The sequence below is a fragment of the Azolla caroliniana genome, unplaced genomic scaffold (assembly GCF_043228905.1).
Source record: "Azolla caroliniana isolate FFs.n. ecotype wild unplaced genomic scaffold, voAzoCaro1.0.p SCAF_5, whole genome shotgun sequence".
NCBI classification, from domain to species: domain Eukaryota; kingdom Viridiplantae; phylum Streptophyta; class Polypodiopsida; order Salviniales; family Salviniaceae; genus Azolla; species Azolla caroliniana.
In genome coordinates this window covers 12,159,070-12,169,827 of record NW_028230440.1, presented here as the reverse complement: position 1 = coordinate 12,169,827, position 10,758 = coordinate 12,159,070, and positions in this window count along the sequence as shown.

Below are 10,758 nucleotides of genomic sequence, written 5' to 3'. Positions count from 1 at the left end.
TTGTTGTTGTCATTCTTGTTGGCGCAAGATTAGAGCATGCAACTGTGTACAAAGAGAGTGAGAGAGAGGAAGAGGTCGTTGCCTCTGATTGTAACTGCCGCCTGTGGCGAAGATAGCAAGCTCGAGGTCGTGGCCTCGGTGCTTTCTTATTGTACATTCTGATATAGTGATAGTTTGCGGTCTGTGGGCTGCCGTGGTTTTTCCCGAGTTTGGGTTTTCCACATAAACATCCTGTGTACTCTTCTCTCCTTTGTGTCGTGTCTCTCATTCCCGTTTTTTGTGTTTTGATTCTAAGCTCGGTTGTGGCCGAGCGGTGTTCATCGGAGCATGTAGTTACTGTCAGCCGAGGGTGGATACGCGGAAGATTCTGAAAGCGGAAATAAGGGGAGCAGTCAAAAGAAAGAGCCGAATCCAACCAAGCGTGGGGGAGATGAAGCCATCAAGGGCGAGAAGACCGAAGACGAGTTGGAGATAGCCAACTCGGACGAAAGCGAAAACCGATCGGAGAAAGCCGAGTTGGTTTGAATGTTTGATTTGAATACACCAAATCGACTGAGGGCTAAGCGGAAGTGAAGGCAACAGAAGAAGCGCCAACACTGCGCCAACACGGAGCTGAGAAGGGCCGCACGAGCACGCAAGCCGACCGGAAGGGTCGAGGCGCGCGGGCAAGGCGTGAGGCCAGAAGGAACCAGAGCGTAGATCCGGAAGGGTGGATGGAACCTCAAGTTGAGCTTGAGGGGGAGTGTTGAGATACAAGCTCAACATTGGCCGGATCGGCTGTGCAAGCCGAGAACCGGATCAGTTAGGACAGACCGGTGCGTAAACCGGTTGCGTAAACCAGTGCGCAGATCGGCGTGTAACGAGAACCCGTAGAGGTGCGTAAACCGCGAGGCCGTTCGAAAGATATTCCGCGTAGGAATATATTTTGGGAGTTAGTGTAGAGCTCACTTATGAGCATTGAAGTACGTGTCAGTACTTCTGTCAGTCTGTATGGACTTGTATAAAAGTGCTCACTGAGCACATCCTATTTACAGACTGAGTATTATTTTTTAATTGAGTTAGTGTGTACTCTCTCTCTCTCTCTCTCTCTCTCTCTCTCTCTCTCTCTCTCTCCCGCGTACTATGTATATTCAAGCTCTCCATTAAACCTGCATTTCTGTGTTCAGTTTTCTATTGCTTCCGTACATTATTCTTTTTACAATAATCAATGATCAGCCGGAAGTGGTAAATCTATCCCCATATGTGCTCTTAGAGTGCACATTTTGTGATAACGCCTCAAATGAGAGGCTAGTGTGCAACTCGACCATATGGGTTGATAAGGTGTTAATCTAGGAAATTGTAGATGTGTAGGACACAATGTATTTAGGAAAGGGCGAAATAGGTAATAGGATTGGCTAATCAAGTCAACTAGAATATTTTGTGGGCAAGTTACGATGTACTTAGTCTTGAAATATGTGCCATTGACTTCAAGATCAGTACTATCTAGCACTGGCCTATATCTAGGGAATTGGGTCATATTAAATGACAAGTCAGTTGACAGAAAAGGAATATCTCCACTACAATAAACTGACTTGCACATTTAATGATATGCGCAGACCAAACATAGAATATAATCCACTTTCTTAGATAGTGGTTGGATTGATCATCGGTCCCCACTAATTTTGTAATGAGTTGGTCCATATCCTATCTAAGCTCTAAAATGTGAGCACATGGGTAAACTACCATTGTGAGCTACTCTCATATGTAATAGAAGTTTTGTTTTCATATATCCATCTTTGTAATTGTAACTCTATATACCTATCTAATTGATTTTCAATATTTCTAACATATCCGACCTCAAGTTGAGGTTGTGGGGGACTGTTGAGCGAGCAAGTTGAACCGGATCCGGGTCAGCTGAATAAGCCAGAGCTGGATTGGTGTCCGGATGATATCTGGAACCCGGAGCCGCATCGTATTAAAACCGGTAGGCCGTTAGAGGCTTGCAAATCCAACCTAGTACGTAGGCATATTTTTGGGAGTCAGTGTCAGTCACTCGTATGAGCATTGAAGTGCCTGTCAGTACTTCTGTCGGTCCTTTATGGACTTGTATAAAAGTGCTCTCTGAGCACATTCTATGTATAGAGGATTACTATTATTTGAATTGAGTTCATGTTATGTTTGTTGGTAATACACGCTTCGTAAGCACAATGCTCGGCCACAACCGAGCCTAGGATCAAACACAGAAAACGGATACTGAACGCACGACACAAAGGAGAGAGAGTACACAGGATGTTTAACGTGGAAAACCCTGAGAGGGAAAAACCACGGGAGTCCGCAGACTCCAACTATCACTATATCACAATAGTGAGCTCACAGAGGCAACGACCTCGTGCTCACGATCTTCGCCACAGGCGGCGGTTACAACAGAGGCAACGACCTCTTCCTCTCTCTCTCTCTCTCTCTCTCTCTCTGTACATTGTTATGCGCTCTCTAATCTTGCGCCAACAAGAATGACAACAACTACACACACAGTTTGCCCTAAGTCATATTTATACTAATATGACTTTTTGGCTATTTACAAATATAGCCCCGATGGCCTCTCAGGAAACATATTTACGAATATGTCCCTTCATCCGGTGATCGCTCTTCACCGGGCCTGCATCATCCGGCGCTTGCAGGGCACTCATCATCTGGTTCTCATCGGGTCATCCGTAGCCGGGTACTCCTCATCCGGTTCTCACCAGGTCTTCATAATCCGGTTCTCACCGGGTCATCCATAGCCAAGTACTCCTCATCCGGTTCCGGCCTCGGCCTATCGGCCTTGGCTGAGTTTGCTCATCAGCACTATTCTTCTCACTTCCCATCCGGAGGGACCTGTCTCTCAACACTGTTCTCTCTGTCTCTCCTATGTATTCTTTGTGTAAGGTCTCCATTAAACATTCTTCTCTACATTCTGTTGGTATCCTACTGAGCCGGTTGGTCATATGCTTCCATCGTTGTGGGGCATCTCTAGTAGTTTTTGTCGCGGACTCTATCACCGTCTCCTTCAGTTTCTGTCCGTCTCTATCACCATCGGCATTCGGCTGTTGTCGGTCTCCATCCGGCCTGTCCAGTTGTCGCCATTGCGGTCGCTTGTGCAACCGCTGCTCGGCCATTCTAGCCGGTTTGGTCACTCCGACCGCTTCATCGTCTCTTTTAGCCATTTTTTTTCCAATTGTGTTTGTTCATCGAACCTATCCGGTTGTGTTTATTTGGCTGTCGTTCCAGTCTTTATGTGTCACTTTGGCTTGTCTGATAGTGTCGTTTCGGTCATCTTTGTCCAGTGCGCCCGACTGTGTCTTTTCGGTGCTCTCAGCTTTTCTGTATGCCGATGTCTGCCGGTCTGTGTCTCGTTCTCCGTTTGCTTTGGCGCTTTTGTGTTAACCTGCTGGCTTTCTTTTATTGGTTCCGGTCCCGACTATCTCCACATTGCTTCTTTTGGAACCATCTCATCAACCGCTTCTGGTCTTTCCGTCTCTGCACACTCCACTAGCCTTGGATCCACCACCGTTGAGCGGGCGGTCAGTGTATTGTCCATCTCTAAACCCAATCCATTCCCATGTTGCTCATTCTAACGTGCTCTAGGACGTCTCTAGAGGGGTTGTTCTTCTTCTTCCAGCTCCTCCTCCTCTGCGGTTTCTTGGTGTGTTCTATTGGCTAGTTCCGGCTGCTCTTGCTCTATATCTTTCCTTTTTAACTTAATACGAATGGGTTTAGCTGGCAGAAAGTGCCTGTTCGGAGGGAGTCTGCTACAATCAAGGGCCAATCCACCCGCAAGCCTTCAAAAGACGCTATGATGAAGCCCGCTCTGTTCTTCGGCATGGTGAGTGGTCGGGGATGCACAAAACCATATTTGAGCAGGACTTTGGCTATCTCTCGGAACAAGACATTCTCTCGTCCCTACGTCCGGTAAGCCTTGCTAGCTATCAAGAATTCCCCAAAATACTCATCCAGGATCTCGGTAGATGGGTTTTGAATTGACTGTAGTCCCCAGATAGAAGCTCGATTGTTGCCTACACAGTTGTCTCCGAAATTCCTTCGTCATTAATGCTTTTAGTGACCTTCTCCAGTTCCTTGTGCAGCGGCGCTTCGACTACCTGGATAAATCATTTGAGCCCGTTCTTCTGGATCCAGTCCTTTGCCTCTGATATGAGTGCCATGGGTTTTGTGCTTTTTTGTGTCTGGAGTTTTCCGGACAAGGTTTGTCTGTGCTTTGCCCGTACTTTGCATCTCTCTCTTACTCTGTTCTCATGAAAGTTTTCTGTCTCGAAATGAGATTCCTTCTTGCTTCTAGTAACCTTGCATGCCCATCTCTCTTTGAGTCCTCTATCCATGCATCGCCGCCTATTCTTGGGTAGCGTGTCCGCACGTCATGGATAATTATGGTATGATTATGATGCGTGGTGTTCATTAAGTATATGGCTTATGTCATGTCTTTCCACTATATTTTCCATCATTGTTGTTTGAAATCTCGTACTCTCTTCTCTTCTTTTTTCTTTTTCTTTTTAAAATTATTAAATGTTTAGTTCGTACTTCAGAAGTACAACGTAATCTACCTTTTGTCTCCAGGTGTCGTTGATTTCTCTGACCCCGAATGGTTTTCTTGACCCTACGGTCCCGTGTTTTCTGATTCTTTTCCGGTAGCATCATCTCTCCAGACGATCGGAGCATCTGGCTGGGCACCGATGTCTGCTTCCCTGGTAACCCGGATTTCTTCATGCTGCTCCGGAATCTCGAATGGGTTCGCATGCATCAGACCTTTGTACGGTTTGAGCCATAATCCACTTACCCACTTCTCAAGGATCTCTCCTGCTAAGGTGCTTGTTGAGATACAAGCTCAACATTGGCCAGATCGGATGTACAAGCCAAGAACCGGATCGGTTGGGACCGATCGGTTAGGCCAGACCGATGCGTAAACCGGGTGCGTAAACCGGTGCGCAACAAGAAGCCGTAGCGGTGTGTAAACCGCGAGGCCGTTGGAAAGATATTCCGCATAGGAATATATTTTGGGAGTTAGTGTAGAGCTTGGTTATGAGCATTGAAGTACGTGTCAATACTTCTGTCAGTCCGTATGGACTCTTATAAAAGTGCTCACTGAGCACATCCTATGCACAGATTGACTATTATTTTTTGAATAGAGTTGTGTGTATTGACGCTCTCTCCCTCTCCCTCTCTATGTCTCTCCTGCGTAATGTGTATGTCTGATCTCTCCATTTAATCTGTGTTTTTTCTTATGTTTGGTTTTTTGTTGCTTCCGCACGTTGTTCTTTTTACATGGTATCAGAGCGTGAGGGTTGAGAACCTCTACAACCAACCTTAGCTCGAGAAGAATACCTAACCTTCGTAAAGAAGAGGAAAAAGAGAATGGATAGAGGCATGGCTAGCTCGCTTCCGACCGAGAAGCCCGACCGAGAAGCTTGATAGAAAGAACTATGCGTCTTGGTCGTACAAGATGCACCAGTACCTGCTCGGGCATGGATATTGGAGCTATGTCGATGGAGCAAATGACATAGCACCTGATTCGACACACAGAGACTTCCCGGCTTGGGAACAGTCGGCGAGCAGAGTTCTCTACTGCTTTGTGTTTTCTGTGAGCGAACAACTTCTGAGCTATATTGAGGATGCAAAAACGCCAAAGGATGCTTGGGAAATCTAAAAAAGATTTTCGCCGAAGGCACCACAGCTAGAAAATTCCAACTCCGACAGGAGTTGAGCAACTTGTGACAACGCGATTTGTCGGTGGTTGATTACACCTCAAAGATCAAAGATATATGTGACTCCTTAGCGTCCATCGAGGAAGGCGAAATGGTGCAGATTTGTCTCGGGGGACTGGCATCAAAGTTCGGAGCGTTCCGAACTGCAGTGTGCACACGAAAGAATACGCCGTTGTTTTTCGACCTACAGTCGATGCTCCTTATAGAGGAGAACCACGCGGGTGCGTCGACGAGTACGCACGCTGATAGCAAGATGTTGTACACAGAGGGAGATAGGTCTCGTGGTCGTGGCGGAAGAGGCGATTCGGTGTGCATTGGAGGCGGGCGACGGGGTCAAGGAAGAAGGCACCGAAGTGATGCCGACAGAAATTCTGGACCCTCTAGAAATAGGGGGAGTCGAGGTGACGAGAACAGGCAAGGGAAATCTGTCGCGGAATGCTGGTACTGTGGCAAGAAAGGCCACAAGGAGAGCAAGTGCAGGAAGAAGCGCGCCGATTCGGAGAAAATCGAATCCAGATTCGAACAAACCAACAAAGGAAATCGGCAGCGATCGCACTATGCCCAAGGATCCGAAAAAGTCGAAAAGGGGGCAGCCTTCATGACGAGACACAAAGCGAACTCGATGAAGAAGACCATCCCGAAATCGGACGAGGTGTGGTACGTTGACTCCGGCACGTCAAACCACATGACGAGCCATAAGGAGTGGTTTGTCATACCTTGAGAAACTGATGCAACCGGGAGTAGTCACAACAGGAGACGACACTCCGCATCCAATCGAGAATGTCGGTGAAGTTCCCCTGAGCCATGTCTGGCAAAAAGGGAAACTCATGAACGTGTTACACGTCCCGACAATCACGAAGAATCTGGTGTCGGTCGGGCAGATTGTCGACCAGGGGATGCAAGTCCGGTTCACGCTTCTCGGGTGCTTCATCTAGGAGGAAGGCCAAGTTATTGCACAAGGGCGTAGAGACGGGAGGATGTTTATCCTCGACACCAATGATGTAGGCACAACAATGTTCGCAAAAGGACAAAAATTTGAGTCGGATATCGACTTGTGGCACAAGCGGATAGGCCACGTCAACTATCAAAGGCTTTAGGACTTCAATCGAAACAAGTTGTGTTCAGATTGCCCAAATTTAGTGGCCGGAAGGCCCAAATTTGTGAAGCCTGCCAGCTAGGGAAGCAACACCGACTTCCTTTCCCCAACAAGCATAACCGGAGCTGGAACAAGCTCGACTTTATACATTCGGATGTATGGGGGATGACACAGAACATTTGTCTTGGCGGGAGTCGATATTTTGTCTCCTTTATCCACGAGTACACGCGGCCCACGTGGATCTATCTCATTGAAAAGAAGAGTGAAGTCTTCGACTGTTTCTAGGACCTCAAAAGCTTCGTAGAAAGAGAAACAGGGAGAAAGATCATGTGCCTTCGGTCGGATGACGGAAAAGAGTTCTTTTCCGGCCAATTCAATAGTTATCTGCAACAAATGGGAATTCGCCGCGAATTCAGTTGCAGGTATACACTGGAACAAAACGGCGTAGCCGAAAGGAAAATTTGGTCGGTTGTGGAAGTGGCGCGGGCAATGTGGGAAGAAAAGATCTTGCCCAAGTTCTATTGGGCTGAAGCGGTACAAACCGCCCTGTACATCCAGAATCGGATCGGCGACAAAGTGTCGGCGCATGAGCTATATTTTGGAAGGAAGCCGAATCTACGACACTTGAGAGTTTTCGGTAGCATCGCGTATGTGGATGTGCCGAAGGAGAAACGGGGGAAGTTGGACGTGAAAGCTGAGAAGTGTATCTTGGTCGGCTATTCGGACGAACAGAAGGGTTATAAGTGTTATAACCCCCGAACCAAACAAGCTCGCGTGAGCCGCGACGTTGTGTTTGACGAGTCCGCGTCCTGGTATTTGCCTCCGACTCCGGACCTCAACTCCAACTCCGGACCTCCAGACCCGAGTTCTGACGATGAGGTCAATGAGGCTAAAATGACTCCGGATGACCGTGAAATCAAGACCCTCGATGAGAGTTTGATTTCATTTCAGCTAAGTGGACCGCACAAGAGACTAGGTCGGTTTGACCAGTCCGAAGAAGAGCTGGTGAGTAGTGGAGACTTGGCCGTGCATTCCCCGTGCAGGAAGCCGAGGAGACGGTTTACGCACAAGGAAAAAGGGAAGAAGAAGATGCTGGAGTACAACACGGATAAAGGCGAGTCGGATCAACACGAATCCGACTTCGAGAAGAGCGATGACGGATCTTTGAGAGAGAAGTCCGTGTCAGCCAAGAAAGCCTCAACATCAGCTAATGAGCAATTACGCCGATCTACCCGCTAGAAGAACCCTATTGTGCGGTTCGGATACAACGAGTACATGGCGCATCACTATGCGTACATGATGCGTGCAGCGGAAGTGCGTGAGCTGGAGAACCACGCAGAAGCGGCGAAAGACCCAAATTAGCGTGCTGCAATGGAGGAAGAGATGCGCACATTGGTGGAGAATGAAACCTGGGACCTTGTTGAAGCACCGAAGGGTGTGAAGCCGATCGGATGTACGTGGGTTACAAGGTCAAGTACAACACCGAAGTAGCAACATGGCATTGACTACGATGAGACGTTTGCGCCGGTCGCAAAGATGACGACCGTCGGTGTTTTGCTTGTGGTAGTTGTGGCGAAGGGGTGACATTTACATCAGATGGATGTCAGGAATGCGTTCTTGCAAGGCGAGCTTGAGGAAATGGTGTACATGGTATAGCCCCCCAGATTTCACTCCGGAATGAACACCTCGACGGTCTGCTGGTTGAAGAAGTCCCTTTACAAATAAAAGCAAGGCTCGCGTGCTTGGAACACGAACATCACGTAGCGATTGCGTCGGATGGGATTTGCAACAACCAAACTAGACTCTTCACTATTCATTCGGAATGGTCGACTCGGGCCGGTTAGTATTTTACTTTATGTTGATGACTTGGTCATCACCGTCGACGACCTATGTGAAATTGACCATGTAAAGCTCCAGCTCGCGGCATCATTTGACATGAAGGACCTGGGGGACCTTCATTACTTCCTCGGGATCGAAGTGATTTCTACCCCCGAAGGCATACTGATCAGCCAATGACATTACGTATTGTGTATGCTCTTCAAGTTCGGGATGGCAGATTGTAAGTCCGTCTCGACTCCTCTGGATAGAACCGTCAAGCTTCGCCCCGACTCCGTAAAGGTTTGCGACCCAAAGAGGTTCCGACAGATTTTCGGAAGCCTCATATACTTGACTATCACTCGACCAGACGTTAGTTATCTGGTCGGTGTGATTAGTCAGTTCATGGCGCGGCCAACTGAGGAGCACCTTTAGTGCGCACAACACGTACTCCGGTACGTCAGTGGCACTATATTGGACCGATATTGCTGCGCAGTTAGTTGGCTATACCGATGTTGATTAGGCCAGAAATATCGGCGATCGCCGATCCACATCCGGATGTGTTCTCTCTTTGGAGCGCCGCAATCGCGTGGAGTAGCAAGAAGCAGCCGACAGTTGCACTGTCAAGCACCGAAGCCGAGTATAGAGGAGCGGTTGTCGCAACATGCGAAGCCATCTGGCTGAAACGACTACTTAAGGATCTACAGGTTGAGGTGTCTGATCCAACGACGATCTACTGCGACAACCTCAGTAACATCCAGTTAGCGAAGAACCCTGTCTTCCACGCCCGGACTAAGCACATTGAGGTGCACTACCACTTTGTCCGCGAGTGTGTCCTCTCCGGTGAAGCCAAACTTCAGTATGTTCTGACAGATCGGCAAACCGCCGACATTGTCACCAAGCCCCTTGGTCTCGAAAAGTTGCGGCAATTCTCGGGTGCGCTTGGGTTGCAACACCTCGATTTGCCGAACTTGAGGGGGTGTGAAGTCCCAGAAGACCACAGAAGGGAGCAGGAAAGGAGCGGAAGAGACCGTGACACCGAGTCGAATGACGAATTCGATTTCGGGTCGGGTGAAGAAGCCCAGGGAGGATCCGCGAAAGAGTCTGAAAGCGGATGTGAGGGAAGCAGCCGAAAGAAAGAGAGGAAGCCAGCCAAGAATGGGGGAGATGAAGCCAATTCGGGCAACAGCGAAAACCGATCGGAGGAAGTTGATTTGGTTTGGATGTCTGATTCAGAGGCGTCGAATCAACCGAGGTCCAAGCGGAAGAAAGGGTAGCCGAAGAGGCGCCAACATCGCGACAACAAGGGAGCTAAGAAGGGTCGCACGAGCACACATGCCGACCGGAAGGGTCGAGGCGCGCAGAATTGAACAAGACGAGGAGCGCGAGTGAGGCGCGAAGCCAGAAGAAACCAGAGTGGTGATACGAAAGAACCAGAAGAGCCTCAAGTTTAGCTTGAGGGGGAGTGTTGAGATACAACCTTAACATTGGCCATATCGGTTGTACAAGCCGAGAACCGGATCGGTTGGGACCGATCGGTTAGGCCGCACCGGTGCGTAAACTGGTGTGCAACAAGAAGCCGTAGCGGTGCTTAAACCTCGACGCCGTGGGAAAGATATTCCGTGTAGGAATATATTTTGGGAGTTAGTGTAGAGCTCAATTATGAGCATTGAAGTACGTGTCAGTACTTCTGTCAGTCCGTATGGACTTGTATAAAAGTGCTCATTGAGCACATCCTATGCACAAATTGACTATTATTTTTTGAATAGAGTTGTGTGTATTGACGCTCTCTCCCTCTCTCTCTCTGTGTCTCTCACGCGTTGTCGTGAAGAAAACCGGCCACAAGCGGAATCGGTGCACCGGAGCGTAGGAACCGGCTCTTCATGCACGTACGCCTTATGTTGTACATAAGAGAGAATTAGGTACATAGAAGATCCTAGGTAGGTAGATTCGGTAGGTAGGAAGTTAATGGGAAACGGCTCCTTCCTTGCCTATAAAAGGAGGGAGACGAGGAGGGGGGAAGCATCGCAGTTAGAGAGGACGAAGTGTTGTCGGGTTGTCGGCCGAAGGCTTCTCTCTCTTCCATACTCTGTAGCTTCTTTCTGTGCAGGTTTT